This window comes from Schistocerca americana, chromosome 3 (assembly GCF_021461395.2).
Source record: "Schistocerca americana isolate TAMUIC-IGC-003095 chromosome 3, iqSchAmer2.1, whole genome shotgun sequence".
Classification (NCBI taxonomy): Eukaryota; Metazoa; Arthropoda; class Insecta; order Orthoptera; family Acrididae; genus Schistocerca; species Schistocerca americana.
In genome coordinates this window covers 835234243-835256738 of record NC_060121.1, presented here as the reverse complement: position 1 = coordinate 835256738, position 22496 = coordinate 835234243, and positions in this window count along the sequence as shown.

Below are 22496 nucleotides of genomic sequence, written 5' to 3'. Positions count from 1 at the left end.
GTCAGTCTACTACTACTTGATTAACGTGAATACTTAGTCATTGTACTCCCTTACACTTTCACCTTGAAACTGATTGGATTCGCATCTCACCTCTGAACACACTCACTTACGAGTAGCTAAGGCCATGCTTACTCTGCACACTTACACTCGTGTCGCGAGTATTTTTTCTGTTTGATGTTAGTTCATTGCTTTTGTTATTTGCTTATTTGTAGTTTTGCGCTTGGTCTTATCGCTGGTGTGGGATGTCATGTCTAATCCTTCTCTATTTCAGGTGACTTCATTTGCAAAAGCAAAACATGGATCTAAACTTGTAATGATTGTAAATACTGTAATTATTGTAATCTTATCTAAAGCTATATGAAAAAATTTCTATGTCACCAACCATACTTGTGTGAAGACAAATATGTTTCAGTTTTTATGTAATATGTTTGTATGTATTTGTACCAATGTATAAACCTATGTGTAACATGTTTCTATATAAAACTTCCTGGCAGATTAAAACTGTGTGCCGGACCGAGACTCGAACTCGGGAGCTTTGCCTTTCGAGCGCACGTGCTCCACCAACTGAGCTACCCAAGCACGACCCACGCCGCGTCCTCACAGCTTTACTTCTGCCAGTACCTCGTCTCCTACCTTCCAAACTTAATAGAAGCTCTCCTGCGAACCTTGCAGAACTAGCACTCCTGAAAGAAATGATATTGCGGAGACATGGCTTAGCCACAGCCTGGGGGATGTTTCCAGAAAGATTTTCACTCTGCAGCGGAGTCTGCCAGGAAGTTTCATATCAGCGCACACTCCGCTGCAGAGTGAAAATCTCATTATGTTTCTATGTATTTATCCTTATTTAAGTAAAGCTAAATGATATATGCTCACTTGTATGTTATCTGCACTTGTGACATGCGCCCGTATAAGAAAGTATTTGTGGACGTTTACTATACATCACTGAACTTGTACGTACGAGTACAAGGAAATTGGTGTGCATAACCGCATAATTGAGAAATTACGTTTGAAATTTGTTTACAAACTGTTAATGTAAAGTCATGTTACGAATTGTTTGCGTAAAGACTTGACAGTTGACAACCGACATTTGTTCTGAACTTGTGTACGAATGTTTGTATATCGCCTGACAAACTGAAGACGTAAAAAAAAAAAAAAAAAAAAAAAAATTAATCTGATTAGCAAGAACTGGTTCACTATTGTACCTACGGGCGCTTTGCTAGAAAACGATGAACACCTTTCGACGGGTGGAGGAATTTTAGACGGTTCCTGAGGGACTAAAATGTCCTGGGAAATGACGGGCACTCATACCTGTTCTAAACAAGGATCGACGCCAGCATCGCTCCGTCCTAGGCCCTGCTTCCATGCATTCACGAAGTTATGCTGTGGGATTGGAATCTACGCAGTCTTCTATCAGGCTATGTACGACCTAGGGCAAAAAAGAAAAAGAAACATTTACATCAGTATAAATAAACAGTGTAACCAGTGCTAAAATATAAACAGTGCTACGAGTGATCGCGCAGACTCATCTGTATCGAAACTACGATCTGTGACAACATAATTCCAACGGCATTTACGTAACGTTTAACTGCCATAAACAATGCTCACCTTTATAATGTTATCGTATGTTTTCGGTTCATGGAACTGTGAACGACGACACGTCGTGAAAAGACGTTATACCTGAAACAAAAAAACATTTATAGCTCAATACTGTGCGGAAGAGACTAATCAACAACAAGAATTTGTAATTTTATGTTAACGAATGCTGCAACTTTGCGAGGTGCCGATCTGGAGAAGAGTTTGCACCTCTTTTATCCTGGCGAATTTTGCATGAGAACTGTACATTTACTCGAGCCCTCCATACGTACCACCTAATTGATTATGTGCGCAACGGTAACGAAAGGAATTGATGGTGGACCCTGCAAGTTGGTAAAATAAGGGGTGCACACTCACAATAATTTAAGAAAAATCATTATCTACTCAGGAAAGAAAACGTGAAATTTTTTCGTAATAAACGACAGGTAATGGGATTCTGCATTTATCTGTGAAACGATATGCGGGTTAAGTATTACAATGTGATTTATTTTAAATCGGAACCAAAGGGTACTTGGTTGTCAATACAAACACCAGGCTATAGGGTAGGTGATACAGAACTATTATGAGAATAAGAGTTGGCTCGAAAACATGGGACTCCTACACTCTGTGATGCAATAGATTGACGATAGTGACTGGAGGTCCTAATGAATCAAATATTACTCCCACGAGTATGATGAAGTATTGCGATTAGTAGTGAGAGCTGAAATGGGGTCACATGGAGAAACAAGCAAGGAGGACTTGTAGCAAAGTGAGCACGCGTGATGCTGAGGGATTCAGTATAAAAATGATAGGTCCTACAATGCTGAAGCCGCATAATGCTTTACCAATCCTGAAATCTGCGGCACGTCACTGGTAGGCAGCACTCCGATGGTGTAGGCGCTGACTTCTGCTCTGCAGCAACTCTGTTTCAAACCCTGGCCTCGAAGGCTGTCCGATAATTCTAAGTTCTGCCGAAAAAGGGCGACTAAGACGCAACACTCCGACGGAGATCAGATCCTGAATGCTCTGCGCCCGAGCAACGCAAGGGCGAAGCCAACATTGCTCAACTCCCTATCATGCTCGAAAACCGCGAATCAGCATTGAGTGCTGATTCCAAAACTCCTCCACACTGTATCAGAACATCATTCGCGACTGTAGCAACCATTCATTCTAATTCTGAGCTGGGCTTTATGACGTCAACTAGCCTAAGTTGACCAATCATCCCTCTGCTATTCAGCTGAGGGCACTGAACTTGCCGTTTGACCGTCTACAAAAACAACATGCCTAGACCACCGGCCATCCGACACCAGACAGTCGCACCGAGCAGGGCACGGTCCACAAGTATTCTCAGAATCATTAGGACAATGCTGTCAGTCGGTGCCAGCAGTCTTCGTTCCGGACGCGCTGGAACGGTAAACATATAATCTGCGGCGACACTCAAACGTCTCGCAGGTCGCTTCGCCCGGCATACAATAGGCGAAACTCGATCGACGTCAATCGTTGGCCAGGCGCTTAAGCCCTTTGATGTAGGACCCTCTCAGTATTCGCAGAAGTGCAGTCACCAACTGGAAACGCAGTGTGTCGTGTCCTCTGGCGCTCGCCTCGCACAGGCCATCCACGGAAGTAACCCAACAGGCTTAGGAATCAAGTGAAAAGTATTCTGAGCTCTCAGTACAAATACTTTCATTACAATAATCTTATGTGGCCTGTTACTACCGTGCAATGACAAAAACAAAAATTAATAAAATTGATGACAATGCGAGGTGACTTGGATAAGAAGGCATGGAACCTCTCAACTTTATGATTTTTCACCTGTTTTAAATATTAATTCTCATTCGTGAAATCCATGATGATAATTCTTGTCTCCGCGACGTCTTGTGCACATTAACACACAGACTGAGTATAAATTATGTATCACTGTGTTGTCGCGTGATGAACTAGCTTCGCAATGGCCGCTCTAGTACTGAACTTTAAGCGACTGTACATGTGCGGTAGCCGCAATACCAACATAAATCTGCTATAGCCGCACCCACCACACTCAAACACTGAAAATCTGTTTTGTATCAATATTGTGTTATGATATGTATGTTATATACGATATGTATGTGTATTCGTAGAGTTATGTATGCAATGTACTTTAGAGTGAGTTGCTCGCCTGCAGGTGTGTTCTTTCGCCTCGCACCTCAGAGGGCAGTTTAAAGGCACTTTTGCATGCTGAGCCTTTATTAGCAGAAAACCTAATTATAAGTACTGAAATAAAGAATAATTTAAGCCATAGATGTATTCCACGCCTGTATAAGTATTGTATGCAGCCGCTGGGAACATCTGAAGATTTTTGATCGTCAGATGATTGGAAGAATAAGAGGCAACTTTTGCCTTCTAGGTCTTGTCCAGATCGGACGTATTTTGGCACACCGCCATTAATAGTACATTATTTTATCAATACATTCAGGAGTTGCAACGAAACGGGACTGTTATTTTCATGATACGACACTCAGTTTAGGTGTCGTAATTTAATTGTGTTATATTTCAGAATATACTGTTACTACCAACCTATGTATGTTGTATGTTGTATCTTTGGTCATTTACGATTGGTAGGTGACTTGGCTTGGCAAAAGGTTGTTTATTATGAAGCAAAAAGTTGTCCAACTCGATCCAGAGTCGCCTCCGGGTGCTGCCTAATTACGAAGTCCGATTTTAATCAAAACACAGAGAGATGGAACACGATTAAAAATACATGAACGAACCTCAAAACACAAAGAGAAGAAACACGGTTAAATATACATTAACGGACCTTTAACAAAGACAAGCCATGCTCAAGGGCCGAAAGTTTGTATGATATTTAATTTTCATTATTATAATTAATTTTTTCTCTCGATCCAGGTACGAACGAGCTAAAAATTAAAGTGTGGGTCCTTACCCGAGTAAACTGATGTATATGACTGCTCTGTAGTCTGCAGCAGAAGATTTGTCTCTATTAATTGACTTCAGCTGCTTCGCTACGCTGCGGGAATCTACTTCGAAATCACTCATGCTGACACCTTGATTCGAACCATGGAATATTAACTACATTTTTTTAGTGAAGGAATTTAGGAATATCATGTCTATTAACAGTGCTTTAGTCATGCTGTCGTCAATATCGTTACCACTGCTATCATGCTGTGAAGGTATTTGTTAGATGGCAGTTTGTGCTCAAACAGTCAAACCATCTGTTTCGATAATGTACGTAAAATGCATATCCTAGCAATCTGCAGAGTCTGTTCTTTAACTCAGTGTGAAAACTGAAGAGAATACTCACTACTATAATGACTGTACTGTTAATTACTTCTTCTTCAGCCTTCCTTTTACTACGGTAATGGAGACCCATTACTTTCTGCAGCCTTGTGATTTTCTTTAGCTGGCACCAGAGACGCAGTTTAGGTTAAACCGCCAGTTCACTGGCCGACCGGTCGTCCAAGTGCTCCTCCCTGCCAAGCAGCCATGCCCCGACATGTCACCGTTTGTGGTGGACGATTTTATAGCGGTTGTGGCCGCTTCACCAACGCATTGCTACCTGCTAGGCCCAACCGTTACCTATCACCCCACACGCCACCATTTCCCTTCTTTTTTTGGATTGTGTAAGCTGCCACGCGACTGGTTGCAGGTAGGGTCAACCATGCAGTCACGACGCGCCCACGGATAGTCAGACACGTCGGTGACCCGATCAACAGGAGTCGTTGGCGGAATCCTTGACCTGTGAATGGACGGACTTAGAGGGACCAAAGTATCATAATTAATTCAGTGGTGGAAGTCAACCCTGAGCAGGTACAGAGCAGAGAAGTCACAGAGTACCAACGCCACACAGCAGGTGTGAAGGAGGAAGGTCTGCACTCCACAAAAACTGCATTGTGTGAAGTACTAGAGAATCGTAATGTCTACAAACCAGTTTTAGAACTCAGAGATTGACACCATGTGACTGACCATTGGACGTGGCAGCGTCAACCAGGAATGTTTGTTTGTTTTCGGTGATTGGTTCACAGTAATTACTTTGGAAGGAAGGCCTTTCCCCATGTGTATTTATATGCAAGGCTTTTGGGTGGGCGGTGTTGGAAATCTGTCATGTAGTGGAAGTTATTCTCTACCTTCCTTCTAGCGCCACACCGTTATTGGTTAAGCATGACAAAATTTGTAACAGGAGTAACCTTGCTTTTAAAATTATTGTTTGGAACACGAAAGGTCAGAGAGATTCCTACACTGGCAGAACCATTCTCGTTTCATAGACTTAACTGTGAACACACTTACAGTAGAGAGGTTCAAAGAGAGTTCTTGCTTCAAGTGTGCCAGAGAGAGAGAGAAAGAGAGAAAGAGAAAAAAAAGCTTCCGAGTTAGAGCAGCATAGCTGTCGAGCTGGAATCAGAATTCCCAGCTCTTATACATCTGTCTGCGATATAGTTTCATATTACGCTATCATGTGCCCACCTACCTGAGCCAAGGCTATAGTTCATAATTACAATCTTCTGTGCATTTATTAAATGAGTATATCCTTCATTCAGATGGTAGATCATTTTATTTGAAGTCTTGTGATAGTAAACCAAATCGACATAGTGACTGCTAGTTTCCTTTTGTAGTTAGATGAATAACTTCATTAACATATCCATTTGAAGTCTGATACCTGTACTTGCAAGCTTTATTTCAGTTACTTGACGCTTACATTGTTACTTTGGAAGATATGGAGACTGTCCGAGGGAACGCAGAAAAAGAGTTTTTGTCTACTTTTTTAAATGAATGTATTCTATGTTTAGTTTTGGTAGCTTGGATATTACACTCCTCAGTATCGCCACAACGACCATGCGGTCAGTAATATTTCTGTCTGTAATGACTCTTAGTTTACTCCGAATTCAAAGCTGCGACATTCGCGCCGATTAAAGCAGTGATCGAAGAAGTTCAGGAGAATCTACTGTTATATCCGTGAATGATCACAGAAGTTTGGTGCTTAGACTACCGGTTTCGGTCAGCAATCACCATCTTCAGATCTGCAGCAAAAATTGGAAGTAAATTACAACTAGCAAACAGATTACATCTTAAAAAAATATAAAAGTATTATTCTGCCGGCACTGTGGCGTAGTTTACACTATATTTTAATTATGTGCGAAGATGATAAGCTGATTTTGTGTGTATCTTGTGACATTACCACTTTGGCTCTATTATATTATGACATGTTATAAAACAGGTATATATCGTCATATTTTACATGCATGATTCCACATCCATGAAAGTGATAATTTTTCGTTATGGCATATTTTATTACTGTAAGGTGTTGTCTGTTCACTAGTTGTACCTCATTTTCCATACTTGTTCCAGATCTGAGGACAGGAATTGCTGATCGAAAATGATAGTGTAAGTACGAAGCAGTGTGTGATCATGGACGGAAATAAAAGTAATTTACTCTTACATAGAATAGGTTGTCACTACGAGCTCTAGCACGGTGTCACAAACATTTACTCTTGATGTGGGCTCCAGAACCAACTGCTTAAAATAATTTTCGGAGAAACGATTTAATAAGCCTTAGGAACATGTTTTACGCCTCTCAGCCTCTTCAGAGATATATATATATATATATATATATATATATATATATATATATATATATATATATATATATATATATATATATTGCCGACATACCGAGTGAAGGTAGGAATCTCCACCAACTGTGACCATATGAGATGCGTACCTGTTTGAAATGAAACTCAGTTTTCCTTGGACCTTTCAACAACTGTATCACCTGACTCAGGTGGCGGGGGCAGCAGGCAGCAATAAAAGAAATCACTCCTAGTATAATCTAATCATTCACAGCAGTTCGCTAATTTAATTTTAGTACAAGATAAATTACGAACAGTTACAGACACACCAACTGAAAGTAGTTCATCCTTTCTGAACTCCTTTGGGTTACTAGTAAAATCTTCTGCTCAACTTATCTCCAGCCTTAGCGAGCTTTCAGTAAATAGAATAATGCTTCGTATGAGCTCTTGGAGCTCTGGGTTTTTCCCAAATCACCTACAGACACTTACAGCTGTAGTACCGATGTTTACTAGATTAATCGTCGTCCTGCTTTGATTTGTTTCCTTTGAGATTTTGACTCTGTTTGTAATTTTGTGAGACCATCTATAGTCTAAAAAGACGACCAGTCTACTCCAGACAGTAGACGTCCCTTATGTGAAGAGGACCCTTCACCTATTAAGCGTACCCTGACACGTATCCGTTCTGTGATACAAGCTAAGAAATGTGTAGTCTCCCCGCTCGCAGAACCGGCTGGGCCTCTGGTTCAGATCGGTCAGCTCTGGTTTCAGTTCCAAGTAAGAGTGTCAGTCTGTAGCACTTCATATAACTCCTGGAAACCAGGAAGAATCTCTTCCGATCTGAAAAGGCACGCATCACTGATACCGACACGAACCACCACTTTAAGAACCCTTCTACATCTAGGATGACTCAGCCCCGGCACTACACAGAGGGCACACTGGGCTCCTTCCTTTCCTTGGCATCTCCATCAAGAGACCTGACATAGGAAATCGCAAACACCAATAATGTCACCCTCTGTAACCATCCGGACCCTTCAGACCGAGACGCTTCTTTGAAACAAAGCGAACGACTTTAAATGACCAAGGAACTATATCAGCGTGACAGCGTCTGAAACATGTTTATCAGACGAACTGCGAAGAAAGGTATTCCAACTCAGCTTGCATCTGAACAAAACATTTATATTCCTTACCCATATTAAATACGATGTGAATCTACATCACACAAACACGAGGACTTAAACTAGAGAGACACACAGAATAAGTAAGTCACTAGCTCCTACATAGAAGTTCTTAATGTGATTAATAAACAAACGAGCTACGTCGCTGATGCTGCTCGATCGAAGGCTTTAATGCGCTGCTGGCAACGACCGGTCTCTGGCCTGTTCGAAACAAACCAAGCGGCTCTGCAGATAGCGTAAATCTACGCTCTACCGTTAATAAACGCAAGTACACACCTCGTAAATATACAGACACACAGTAAAATAAAATTACACGACCGTGCAGCCTGTAACACTTTCATGCCGATGTGCTCTTCGACCATTTATTATTGTATATATACTTGGTTTTATCTTTAATTAAATTTATATGTACAGGATGTATGAATTAATTTGATTATTTTGCTGTATAATCAATTATGTGTGTCATGTAAACATCGCTGAGGGAATGTTAGGGAAACGTTAGGTTTTTGTCAACGAATAAGTATCGTTGGAGTAGCGGCGTGTCTGGACGCGGGAGGATGTTACGTCAGAGCGCGCGCTACACGGTGGGGGAACTCTGGTGTGAGACTGAGTGAAGTGCGGACGCATGGATGGCGTGCACTCTACTGGAGGAGTGATAGTTTAGCGGCACGTGGCAAGTGATGAGCATGGGCGGTGGAATTATTGGCTGCAGCAACATCTAGAACCAGCCACGCCAATATCATTGTCAATAACTCCCGTGCTCCCTAATTATCATGGAAAGGAGCCAGCAACAGTATCGTCGTCAGCAACTTCGTCACGGCGAGAATGGACTGAAGTAAGATTGCTGCATCACAGCTTATTGTTAACTAGTTTTGTAACGGCGTTACTCAGCTTTGTGGTGTTTCACGAGTGAATAATTACCATAGTCTAATCAAAACTGTTTACCCGTGATTCTCCTAACATCATTCGCCAAGTAGGTTCCTGATCTGTCCTATTGTTACAATAACGCAACTACCGTTTATAAGAAATGAAAATTGCAGTGCCAATTAATTTTGCTTATGAACTAAATGATTCAGTTAGATTAAAGATTTGAACTTAAAGTATTCAGTAATTTGAGTCTCACTAACTTTAAATTCGAATCTTAATCTGAGGTGATCTAACTGTTGCAAATAGTAAATCAACTAATCAAATTAAAATGATTCCTCGCACTAGGAACAAAAGCACTAACTAGAATTAATGAGGGAGTGCAAATAGCAATGATTATTGTAATTTGTGGTTAGTAAAGTTCTGGTTCACACTTTGACTTGAAGTCGTGCTAAAGTATAATAACTACCACTTGATACAGTAATTATCAATTTCTACTTCCCTGTTCAGAAGTCAATAGAGCTTCTTTTAATTATTTTTCCAAAATTCATATGAAAATAGTAGACATTATTGTGAGGTAGTGCCATTGTCACGTACAACAGTAAGTAACCATTAATGCAAGTGTCATCTCGTATGTTTTCAGAATTTCAGCTCTATTAGTTAATGATATTTCAAGTTCAAACTATTTTCTTTCTCGCTTTATTTCGCAAAGGTTTCAATTATTTTTGCTAACGTGCGTGCAGCCCTCTGTTGCCGTGCGTGTTCGGGTAATTCTTGACATTGACTGTTCGGCTCATTAATTCACCTACCGAACAGAAATTTTGCCCAATTGGGCTGGCGACCGTATTTCTTTAGCTCTAAATATTTCAGTAACTCTTATTTTTCTGTTCCGATCCACGCCTTCTCGTTGGTACAGTACGTGAATGATAGCACAAACATTTCGAACAACCATACTAAATTTTACAGTAATTAAGTAAGCGGAATAAGTTGTCCTAGAAGCCATCTTGTTGTTAACCTCCCACTCATTTATTGAATTTGTATTGAATCTTCGGAACGATAGCCTTTTCAAAATTGTATTCCAATTGTTTTGGTACATGCTTACATGGTCATATATTTCTAACATTGTCGATAGAAGGGTAGGGGGACGTTACAAGGCGAGATCCATAACGAAAGCTTGTGCAGTTTCGCTCGACTCACATATAAGCCGTATCGACTGCAGGCGGTGAATGAAATGTTCACTGAAAGTCAACCAAATATTGCGATTATTCTTTATGTCGGTGTGTAGCCATTGTACCAGAAGATGCTGCACAGAATCCTACAGCGTATTCTTATCGCTGCTACTCTCAACTTTTCCGTTATACCTGACCAAAAACGCCAATATTATATGAGGATTTTTGCCTCTGTTGGTTGGCAGATAAAGACGTGTAATGAAACAAGCAGGCAATTCGCCAATTTGTCGATACACATTCGATGTACTGGTAGTATGATTCACAGAAGCTACAATCTAAGACAAAAAAATAAAAAATGCACCACGAAGTAAATAATCCGAATTGGACGGAAATCTGTATATGAGATATACACGATAATGGATTGGGCCACGTCTGGCCCTTATGCAAGCAGTTTTTTATTCAGTTTGCCATTGATTCATAGAGTTGTTGAAAGTCCTACTGAGGGATACCGCGCCATCTTCTGTCCAGCTGGCAAGTTATATCAACAAACTCCCGACCTCGTAGTAGGGCCCTGCCCATAGTGCTCCAGACGTCCTCGATTGGGGAAATATCCGTCGACCTTGATGACCAAGGTTGCGTTTGGCAAGCGCGAAGGTAATTTGTTGAAACTCTCGCCATCTGCTGGCGGGAATTATCTCGCTGAAAAGTAATCCCAGGGTGTCTTGCCATGAAGGGCAACAAAACAGGGCGTAGAATATCGTCGACGTATCACTGTGCTGTAAGGGTGATGCAGATGATAACCTCAGGAGGCCTGCTGTGAAAAGGAGTGGCACTCCAATAACTCCTTGTCCTTTGGCCATTCGGCTAGAGACAGACTGGTATCCCACCGTTGTCCACGGCGTACCTAGACACGCCTTCCACATGAAATCTCTTTGGTTGGGTTAGCCCCGCTTCCATATGAGCTCCGATGACAACCGAAGACATGGCTGGAACGTCCCATACAGCGGTGGTATGCGAACTTGAATGTGGCCGCCATACAGACCAATAACCAGGAGTGATGGTGGTGGGTGGCATTTCGATTCATAGCAGATCCCCCAAGGTTGTCATCTGCTTCACCCTTACAGTACAGCAGTACGTCGATCATATTCTACGCCCAGTTTTCTTGTCCTCGAGGCTAGACACTTGGTCTTACATTTCAGCAAAACTACTGCCCACACGCACAAGGCGATACTTTCTACTGCTTGCCTTCACGCTTCCGAAACGCTACGTTGGTCATCAAGGTAGTCAGATCTAATCCCAATGGAGAATGTTTGGAACATTATCGGCAGGGTTTTTCAACCTGCTCTCTGGACGAATTAGTGCAGCAATTGGACTGCATTTGACGAGATATCCCTGAGAAGAACATACAGCTACTGTATCAGTCAATGTCAACCTGAATAAGTCCTTGAATGAGGGCCAGAGGTGGACCAATAAGTTATTGACTTGCTCAGTTTGTTAAGCTGTTTGAATTAACGATGAAATTTTTACGAAATTGTAATTATTTGTTTGTATGCAACTGTAGCTCACATCCACCGGCTTCTGTTCTTTTCGGATAATTCCTTCGCGGTGCGTCTTTTTCTTCTTGTCTTGGAATGTATATAGAATAACTCTCAGTATTGTGAAAGAGACTAGAATTACATAACTGTCTATTTTTCTTAATAATTAATACACTTAACGTTAATTCTATTTTTTTGTTGAACGAAACTGCTTGAGATGGATGGTATCAGTTGCCGATTCATGGTAAAGCGCCTTAGAACCAGTAGTTCTGTAGAAGATTCCATTTTATTTTTTACTACTAACAATTTGAAAAATTATCGCTGCTGGCCATTACTCGAAAAATCACTTAACGCATTGCACAGCGGATTAAGTTACGCCATCCACCAAGAATAAAAAGTTTCACTCTTAAATATAAAAATAAATAGTATCAAAGATCTATTCTTTAAGTCAAAGAGAGTAAATAAAATACAAAATATCAGGAGATAGTTTATGTGGCTCTAGCGTCCGAGGACATCGTTGAGAGTATTTGGCCGGCAAGTGGAAGAGAGGTGGTGGTGTGAAGCTCTCGTCCACTATTCTTTGCGCTAACGTTCTGGGTTAAGTGTCTCATGAGGTGAGGGCATAAGAAACTGTAGATGTTGATCGGGCCGTGTGATACATTGAGAGAGGAGCGAAATTTAACAGCCAGTATAACGGGAAAAAGGTTTTATGACGTCGTTGGGGGACAAAGTCTGCACTGGCCGTCTTACAATGCACTCTTCGTGTCGTAAGTTTACGACCAAGGCTATTAGCTTGGCGCGCTTCGGTAGGTGTCGATCGTACAACAGAACTCTGAAGCCCATGCATTTATTAAACAAGTTACCCTTGCATCATTGCAATGCAGTAGGCTGCTTAGCGAAATAGTTTATAAACACGTAAAATTCATGGATAAATTTCTTGGAACTGGTAATATAGACAAAACAAAATAATTATCGTTTATACTCACTGAAAGTTTACCGTAAATTATTTATACATACGGAAATGGCGTCGTTACACTGTTATGGATTCAAAATAAAACAAAGATAAGTCTAAATAACTTAGTGCAACAGAAGAATGTAAACGGAACATGTACGTGCAAAGTTTGTTTAAAAATGCTGAAAATATCGAGATGCTGTCTCGTAAAAATATGGTGCAGTTTCCACAACGCTTTACGACACAATGCCCGAGTACTATTCAGCAATTATTTTGTCGAAGAAGGCTCAGCGGGACAAATACGAAACATAGAGATCCAATACAGATTCATAAACACCGCGTATTACTCTTAACAGAACGTTACAAATTGTTTAGTTATATACATTGTAGACGTCGATTTTGCGCTATTAGAAGTTGGTGCCCATGGCATGATCTGTCACCCCAAGATATTTGGTGCAGTACCAAAAGAATTTCTTTTGGTATTTATCATCAGCTACTATAATTTAAATTTCCGAGTCCGAAATAAAAAATGTGCCCTTTCACCAAGTCTTAATCTGTGACGTTTTTCTGTGTGTGTGATCGGGTTGTGATATGATACAGTACTGCTGTTTCGGATACTACTGCAAGCAGAAATCTTCAAGGTAACTTCTTTTGTATCTGGAAAGCTTTGAGGTCGGTAGTTTAATCAAGTCATGATGGAGTCGCATATCCCATAAGAATGTTACTGATGTGCACTCTGGCCACGAAAGCTGAAGCGCGTATTAGACACGACCGTTTTTAAAATAGGCCGTCCTCAACATTACAGCTGTGTTAGTATTTCAGTTAAGACTTCCGGGATAGAGACTGGTAAACGAGTCAATGTACAGGATGTCTTCGCACCAAATATTTTGGGGAGACAGATCATGCCAGGACCACAACTTTTGTAACAGAATTTACGAGTCTTTATATTGAGTTCACCGGTCCTCGGAAGACAAGATTTCACCAAACTGGCAGGGCTTACTAACCAGGTATTCTGTATCCGCATACCACCTATCCTGTTAAATAGACAGAGTGAGTTTCAGTAACATAATATTAATAAAGAGTGTATCTAAGGTCAGAAACAAATTTCAGAAGCGAATCAGAAAATTATATTTTGCTGTACCTATCCCATTCCACGTGGAGAAATTACTTGGCTATAGGCAATATAGACTGTACATGCACGATGCATAGCACTTATGCCCTGCCACTGTAACACTCAAGTGTCACACGCAATATGTCATTAAAACTTATACTATGGTAAGTTGACGGGCTTCACCTTATAAGAAAGGATTTTGGTATATATGTTGACTGCGTGTACCTGAATGGAGGCAAAATCAGACTTTCACCCACTCAGTAACAACAACAATACGTCAAGCAAGTCTGAAGTGCAACTACACGTTAGGACGGACAAGAAACAACACAGCAGATGCTACCAAATTGTTAATAATACGGTCGCCAGCCTAATTAGGCATTAACTGAGTTTCTTCCCAGTACAAGTTGATGCACGTTCATACAAAACAACACGTAATAACACTGTATACTATGGTAAATTTTAGAACCAGAAAATTTACTGAACTAATGATTTCACTTTCTGTACTAAAATGGACAAGCCATAGATACACAACAATACACTATAATGTTTACTACAAACTTCGTACTGTCTATTGATCTGATTAAATTCGGGCATAGGTTACCCTAGAAATAGCACTTTCGAAACACACATACAATATCAATTTTGAAAGAGGTAAAACACTAATAAATTTTCGTTTTATATTGACGTTAACTTTGCTGGTCAAATCAGTACAGTACACTTCAGAATTTAAATGAATAGAAAAGAAAAAATAGGTGGGGGGGAGACCCTGAAACTGTTATGATCACTGTATTGAAAATATTGATTAAAGGATTCATTAAGCACTCAAGATTTCCAATAGGTGAGTTACTACTCTTTTTAGCCTATTTCCTGCTCATTTAATTACCATTTTATCTGCCTCAAATAATTAAACTTCATTACTAAACCAATTTCAACATTATCTTCCAACTTTGCCAGACCTATATATTCAATAACAACAAAGTTCTTTAAACATCATTCTAACATAGATAGGTCTGCAGGTCAGTATTATTAACATAAACTTTAAATCTTCATTTCGGGACACTCGGATTGCACAACATGTGGAAAGGACCCTGTCTAGGTTAGTTGTGAGGATAATTAACTGATAGGACAGTTCTGGTAAAATTTAAGTTGCTATTGAACAGGATGGAACAAAATTTACACTGGTCCACACGAATACAGCACTAAAAGTTTCAACCTGTTCGTATCGAAGCGGCGGTTGGCGGGCGGCGAGATGACGAGGCGTAGAGCACACATACAAGCACAGCTATGGCTCTTGATGTATAGGCACTTTGCTTTTCTTAGCGTCGCAATACTTTACCATTTAGTGCCTATGGAATATAGCCATGCTGTATAGCCGTCGGAAACAGCACATCCGAGGCACAATAAAATCACGTTTTCCAGGAGAGCCTCTTCGATCCAGAGCGTGTTTCTCAGACCGATGCCCAACTCCGACTACTACTGCTGAGCCCGTTATGCAGTGCAGCGCCCGTGTGCATTTTCCCGCGCTCGCCTGCCATCCACCTTTTACCGCTCCCCTACAGACAGGGTATTCACCCGAGGTTTTGCATTCTACATATCCTAATACATTGCCTACGTATGGACCAGACGCACAATTACAACTTTGACATCTTACAATAGTTCCAATGTGTCTTACATTTCAATTCTGTTATAATATTGCTTGAAATTTGACATAAACATTCATATTCACACCGAAAATTGTTTGCAGTTTCTTTAACACAATGGCAAGAAAAGAAAAAGAAATGAAATCAGAACATCGATTACACTAATTTATCAAAATTCAGAAGAAAAAATTATTATATGTACAATAGTACAGCGTTGTTGTTGTTACACCACCTTTTCGACGCGTAACCAACAAATGAAAAACCCCCAGCGTCTATGGGAAGTGTCTGGCAATATTTCGTCTCCAACAAAAAATCTTCCCCGTAACGTAATCTATTGACCTTCGATGTAAAGAAATTGAAACGACTTGCATAAAGCTGTTTCTTCACGTTTAGTCTACAATTGCGGGAAACATCTTTGGAGGTAACTGCAACAAGGACTCGAGGGGCTGCTGAATTTTATAGCGCTGCATAAGGGTCAACGACCTATAGTCACGTGATGCCGACTGTGTGATTATCCTTAAGTGGCGCTATAGTTTTCGATTGCTAATGATCGACTGTCATTCTAATAGCGCAAAATCGACATCTATAATTTACGAGTAACTAAAAAATTTTCTTCCTTTCTGTTAAAATTAATACGCGGTGTTTATGAATCTGTATTGGATCTCTATGCAGAGGCACATGATAATGCATTTAATTGCTGAAACGCTTGTCTCTCTGAATTACTCTATTTCTTGATTCCTACCTCGGAAGATACAATGTGTGTTCAAATGTATTCGGGCACCACAAAAAACGCACGTTTATCATATTAGATGCATTGTGCTGCCACCTACTGCCAGGTATTCCATATCAGCGACCTCAGTAGTCATTAGTCATCGTGAGGGAGCAGAATGGGGTGCTCCGCGAAACTCACGGGATTCGAATGTGGTCAGTTGATTGGGTGTCACTTGTGTCATACGTCTACACGCGGGATTTCCACTCTCCTAAACATCCCTATGTCCACTGTTTCCTACGTGATAGTGAAATGGAAACGTGAAGGGACACGTACAGCACAAAAGCGAACAGGCCGACCTCGTCTGTTGACTGACAGAGACCGCCGACAGTTGAAGAGGGTCGTAATGTGTATCACGTAGACATCTATCCAGACCATCACACAGGAATTCCTGACTGCATCAGGATCCACAGCAAGTACTATGACAGTTAGACGGGAGGTGAGAAAACTTGGATTTCATGGTCGCGCGGCTACTCGTGAGAGACATCTCACGTCGGGCAAAGCCAAACGACGCCTCTCTTGGTGTAAGGAGCATAAACAGTGGACGATTGAACAGTGGAAAAAACGTTGTGTGGAGTGACGAATCACGGTACAGAATGTGGCGATCCGATGGCAGCGTGTGTGTATGGCGAATGCCCGGTGAACATCATCTGGCAGCGTGTGTAGTGCTAACAGTAAAATTAGTAGGCAGTGGTTTTATGGTGTGGTCGTGTTTTTCATAGACGTAGCTTGCACCCTTTGTTGTTTTGCGTGACACTTCCACAGCACAGGACTGCACTGATGTTTTAAGCACCTTCTTCCTTCCTACCGTTGAAGAGCAGTTCGGGGATGGCGATTGCATTTTTCAACACGATGGAGCATATGTTCACAATGCACAGCATGTGGCGGAGTGGGTACGCGACAATAAAATCTCTGTAATGGGCTGCCCTGCACAGAGTCTTGACCTGAATCCTATAGAACACCTTTGGGATGTCTTGGAACGCCGACTTCGTACCAGGCCTCACCGACCGACATAGATACCTCTCCCCAGTGCAGCACTCCTTGAAGAATGGGCTGCCATTCCCCAAGAAATCTTCCAGCATCTGATAGAATGTATGCGTGAGAGAGTGGAAGCTGTCCTCAAGGCGAAGGGTGGCCCAACACCATATTGAATTCCAGCATTACCGATGGAGGGCGCGACGAACTTGTAAGTAATTTTCAGCCACATGTCCGGATACTTTTGATCACATAATGTATGTTCCGTTACGACCGCTTTGTCAGTATTTCCGTGGGGGAAGATGCTTTTCTGTTTGACTGAGTGTGTTTCAGTACCTCCTTTTATGGTGCCACCGCACGCTGAGGTGACAAAAGTCATGGTGCTCCTCCTAATATGGTGTCGGACCTCCTTTTGGCCGGCGTATTGCAGCAACTCTACATGGCATGGACCTTTGTTGTTTGCGCCACACTCTAACCCTACTACCAACATTTACCAACTAAAATCGGGGCTCTTATGACCCGCCACAGTCTTCTAAGGCCGAACAGACACGTTCAAGAGTTCCGGAGAGGCGTTTCAGGCTATGTTGTGCTGCTGGCAAAGGCAGTCGCCTAGATTGTCTGTTGCCATAGCACACTGAATCCGAATTTCGCCGCACTGGCCTAACATTTAAGTTCTTTGTAAATCCCACATTGATTTCTGTGGTTATTTAATGCAGTGTTCTTGTCTGTTGCCACTTACTACTTTAAGCCAACACCGCTGTTCTCGGCTTACGTGAAGGCCGTCGGCCACTGCCTTGCCTTTGGTGATATTTGATACCTTCGGCGCATTCTTGACACTTTGGAACATGGAATATTGCATTCCCAAACGATTTCCGAAATGCAAGGTCCCATGCGTCTAGCTCCAACTACGATTCTGCGTTCAGAGCCTGTTAATTCTCGTCTTTTGGCCATAATCAAGCGAGAAAGCTTTTTATGTGAATCACGTGAGTACAAATCAGAGGTCCGTGAATACACTGCGTTTTAATACCTTATCTATGCGATACTACCGCTGTCTGTACATGTGCATATTGCTACCCCACGAATTTTGTCACTTCAATTTATACTTCCTGACAGATACACACAATTTCGTATAGCCCAGATGCTGCTAAAGGATATTGCACATCTTATGTCGTCCTTAAGCGTCCTTTTATCTTCTTGAGTAATCGAGCGATGTTTTTAATACCATACTTGCCCATCACGTTACTGATCCGATCTGTCATATTGTTAACGAACAGGAAAAAGTCGTTTCCAATCGAAGGCCGTTGTTCCTCTTTAGTCGCTGCTCTTTTCTTGTCTAGGACGGAGTACTCGCTTCACCTGATTACTGCAGTAGTCCGCCCCACTAGCTGAGTAGTCCGCTCAGGGACTGGGTGTTGTGTTGTCTGCATCATCATTTTATCCCCATCCGGAACGCAGGTCTCCCAGTGTGGCGACGAATCTATTAAGACCTGTACCAAGGCGGCCGGACCTGCCCCTTAAGGGGTCTCCCGGCCAATGGCCCCAAACGCTCGTTTCCATTACTGGAGTAGTCATTTATCTTGGAAGCCGATCGCAGTCGAAGGCGAAACGGGAGGAAACAGGTTCATATATCAAACCAATCTTTCAGCCAAGACATTTTCAGTGGAATAAACCCCGCCCGCCACCATAACAGTCATCTGTCAGCTGATGAATTTTGACTAGGTGAAACTTCATAGTAACGTCGACAGGCCATCCACGTGTCGTGTCAGCTGAAACGTTTTGCGTGTTACACTTTGTGTAAGCTTCAGTTGCTGACGGTCTGTAATTATCTACGTTGTATGAACCAAGCTCTGCTGCACACTAGTGGATAATTTGGGTGAAGGTCGGAGTTGCTCACTCGTACGGGCGATGTCCACATCGTCACGCGTGTCCTCTGGCATCCTGCGGTGGACAGACGCCGTCCAGCTAATAGCTGACCACGGCCGGCGGCGGGGGCGGTCTGGGACAGGTGCGAGCGTTTAATTGAGCCGCCTGGGGGCGGGAGGCGGCGGATGGCGTGCTGCGCCGGTAATTAACGCCGCCGGTAAATTAGAAACCGGCTGCAGCGGGGGCGGCGCGCGCTCGTTACCCCGCAGCGAACAGGTGTCTGCGACCGCCGCCTCACTGCGCATGCGCACAGCTACCGGGACCAGCACAGCCAGACACGCCGCCTCATACGCAGACGCCTTTCAGCAGTGGAAGTAGTTTTCAGCTGGAAGTGACGGCAGCTCTACCGCGGTTCGTTTTGTACCTGGAAAGTGGGATGCGGATGTTTCTCCTACTGCGTGAATAAAAGGGAAAGAGATAATCTGGCTGGTTTCACGTGAAATGGGACGTACCACACGGATCAGTTGTAGGTCCGTTGCTTTGCGTAATATACTATGACGCCAACAAAACAAATAAATAAATAACAATTGCAACACAAAGAAGTAGTTGTGCCACAAAAACGAAACTTGGTAGATGCGTTTACACACCTGAAGGACAACTTCAGCGGTAGCAGCACGGTCTCAGGCGCCTTGCAACGGTTCTCGCGGCTGCCCCCTTCCGAGGTTTGAGTCGTCCCTCAAGCATGGGTGTGAGTGTTGTCCTTAGCGTAAGTTAGTTTAAGTTAGATTATGTAGTGTGTAGGTCTAGGGACCAATAACCTCAGAAGATTGGTCCCGTAAGAACATACCAAAAATTTAAAAAAAAAATCAATTTTCGGCCAAGTACCATAAAAGTGGCTTTGTAGCGCCACTATGAGGATGCAAATCAGGTGCACTTTAAATACACGCTGTAAGGGCCGTGAGAATTACACTACTGGCCATTAAAATTGCTATACCAAGAAGAAATCCAGATGATAAACGGGTATTCATTGGACAGATATATTATACTAGAACTGACATGGGATTACATTTTCACGCCATTTGGGTGCATAGATCCTGAGAAATCAGTACCCACAAGAACCACCCCTGGCCGTAATAATGGTCTTGATACGCCTGGGCATTGAGTCAAACAGAGCTTGGATGGCGTGTACAGGTACAGCTGCCCATGCAGCTTCAACACGATACCACAGTTCATCAAGAGTAGTGACTGGCGTATTGTCACGAGCTAGTTGCTCGGCCACCATTCACCAGACGTTTACAATTGGTAAGATATCTGGAGAATGTGGACAGGGCAGCAGTAGAACATTTTCTGTATCCAGAAAGGCCCCTACAGGACCTGCAACATGCGGTCGTGCATTATCCCGCTGAAATGTAGAGTTTCGCAGGTATCGAATGAAGGGTAGAGCCACGGGTCGTAACACATCTGAAATGTAACGTCCACTGTTCAAAGTGCCGTCAATGCGAACAAGAGGTGACCGAGACGTGTAACCAGTGTCACCCCATAACATCACGCCGGGTGATATGGCAGTATGGCGATAACGAATACACGCGTGCGTTCACCGCGATGTCACCAAACATGGATGCGACCATCATGATGCTGTAAACAGAACCTGGACTCATCCGAAAAAATGACGTTTTGCCATTCGTGCACCCAGTTTCGTCGTTGAGTACACCATCGCAGGCGCTCCTGTCTGTGATGCAACGTCAAGAGTAACTGCAGCCATGGTCTCCGAGCTGATAGTTCATGCTGCTGCAAACGTCGTCGAACTGTTCGTGCGGATAGTTGTTGTCTTGCAAACGTCCCCATCTGTTGACTCAGGAATCGAGGCGTGGCTGCACGATTCGTTACAGCCATGCGTGTAAGATGCCTGTCATCTCGTCTGCTAGTGATACAAGGCCGTTGAGATCCGTCACGGCGTTCCGTATTACCCTCCTGAACCCACCGATTCCATATTCTGTTAACAGTCATTGGATCTCGACCAACGCGAGCAGCAATGTCGCGATAAGATAAATCGCAACCGCGATAGGCTACAATCCGACCTTTATCAAAGTCGGAAACGTGATGGAACGCGCTTCTCCTCCTTACACGAGTCATCACAACAACGTTTCGCCAGGAAACGCCGGTCAACTGCTGTTTGTGTATGAGAAATCGGTTGGAAACTTTCAAATGGCTCTGAGCACTATGGTAATTAACTTCTAAGGTCATTAGTCCCCTAGAAGTTAGAGCTACTTAAACCTAACTAACCTAAGGACATCACACACATCCATGCCTGAGGCAGGATTCGAATCTGCAACCGTAGCGGTCGCGCGGTTGCAGACTGTAGCGCCTAGAACCGCTCGGCCACCCCGGCAGGCGCTGGAAACTTTCCTCATGTCAGCTCGTTGTAGGTGTCGCCACCCGCGCCAAACTTGTGTGAATGCTCTGAAAAGCTAACCATTTGCATATCGCAGCAGCTTCTTCCAGTTGGTTAAATTTCATTGAGTTTGAATGACGTCGTGTAAGCGAGTGGAGCTGGATGTTCATTCTGTGATACTGCACGATGTCTTGGCAGGAATGCAATTACTGTGCATTACTGCTGGCAGCAGCGGACAGGGGAATGTACGGTCACAAGAAAACCGACCTCCGAATGGCCACGTGACACTGCTGAGAGGGAAGATCATCTTCAGCAGCAATTGAAGAAGCAGGTGGCAACAAGGCAACAGAATGGCACAACGAATATTACTAATCGAATACTTTAAGGACAGCTCCGAGCCAGACACCCTGTAGCGTGCATTACACTGACCCCAAACCACCGCCATCTGCGACTTCAGTGGTGTCAAGTGAGAGCTCTTTGGATTCCAAGGTTGTGGTTTGTTGGGTCTCTGATGAGCACTGGTTGTGTTTCGGTGCCAGTGATGGCCGTGTGTTGGTTAGATGGTGACCTGTAAGATACCTGTTTGAGTGCGAGACACACTGGACCCTACACCTGTCTGGGGTGTGCTTTCTATGTCAATCATCACACGCATGCTGACCGCAAATTTGTACGTCAGTTTGGTAATTCGACCTGTAGTGCTGTCATTCATGAACAGCATGTGAGGGGGTGTTTTATAAAAGATTAACGCTCACCCCCACACCGCTGTTGTAACCAGACATGCAGTACAGGGTGCCAACATCTTGCCTTGGCCTGCTCGATAACGAGGTCTATCTCCAGTCGAGAACACATGGGACATCACCGGACGACATCACCAGCGTCATCTACAACCAGAATTAATTGTCCTTGTACTGACCGATG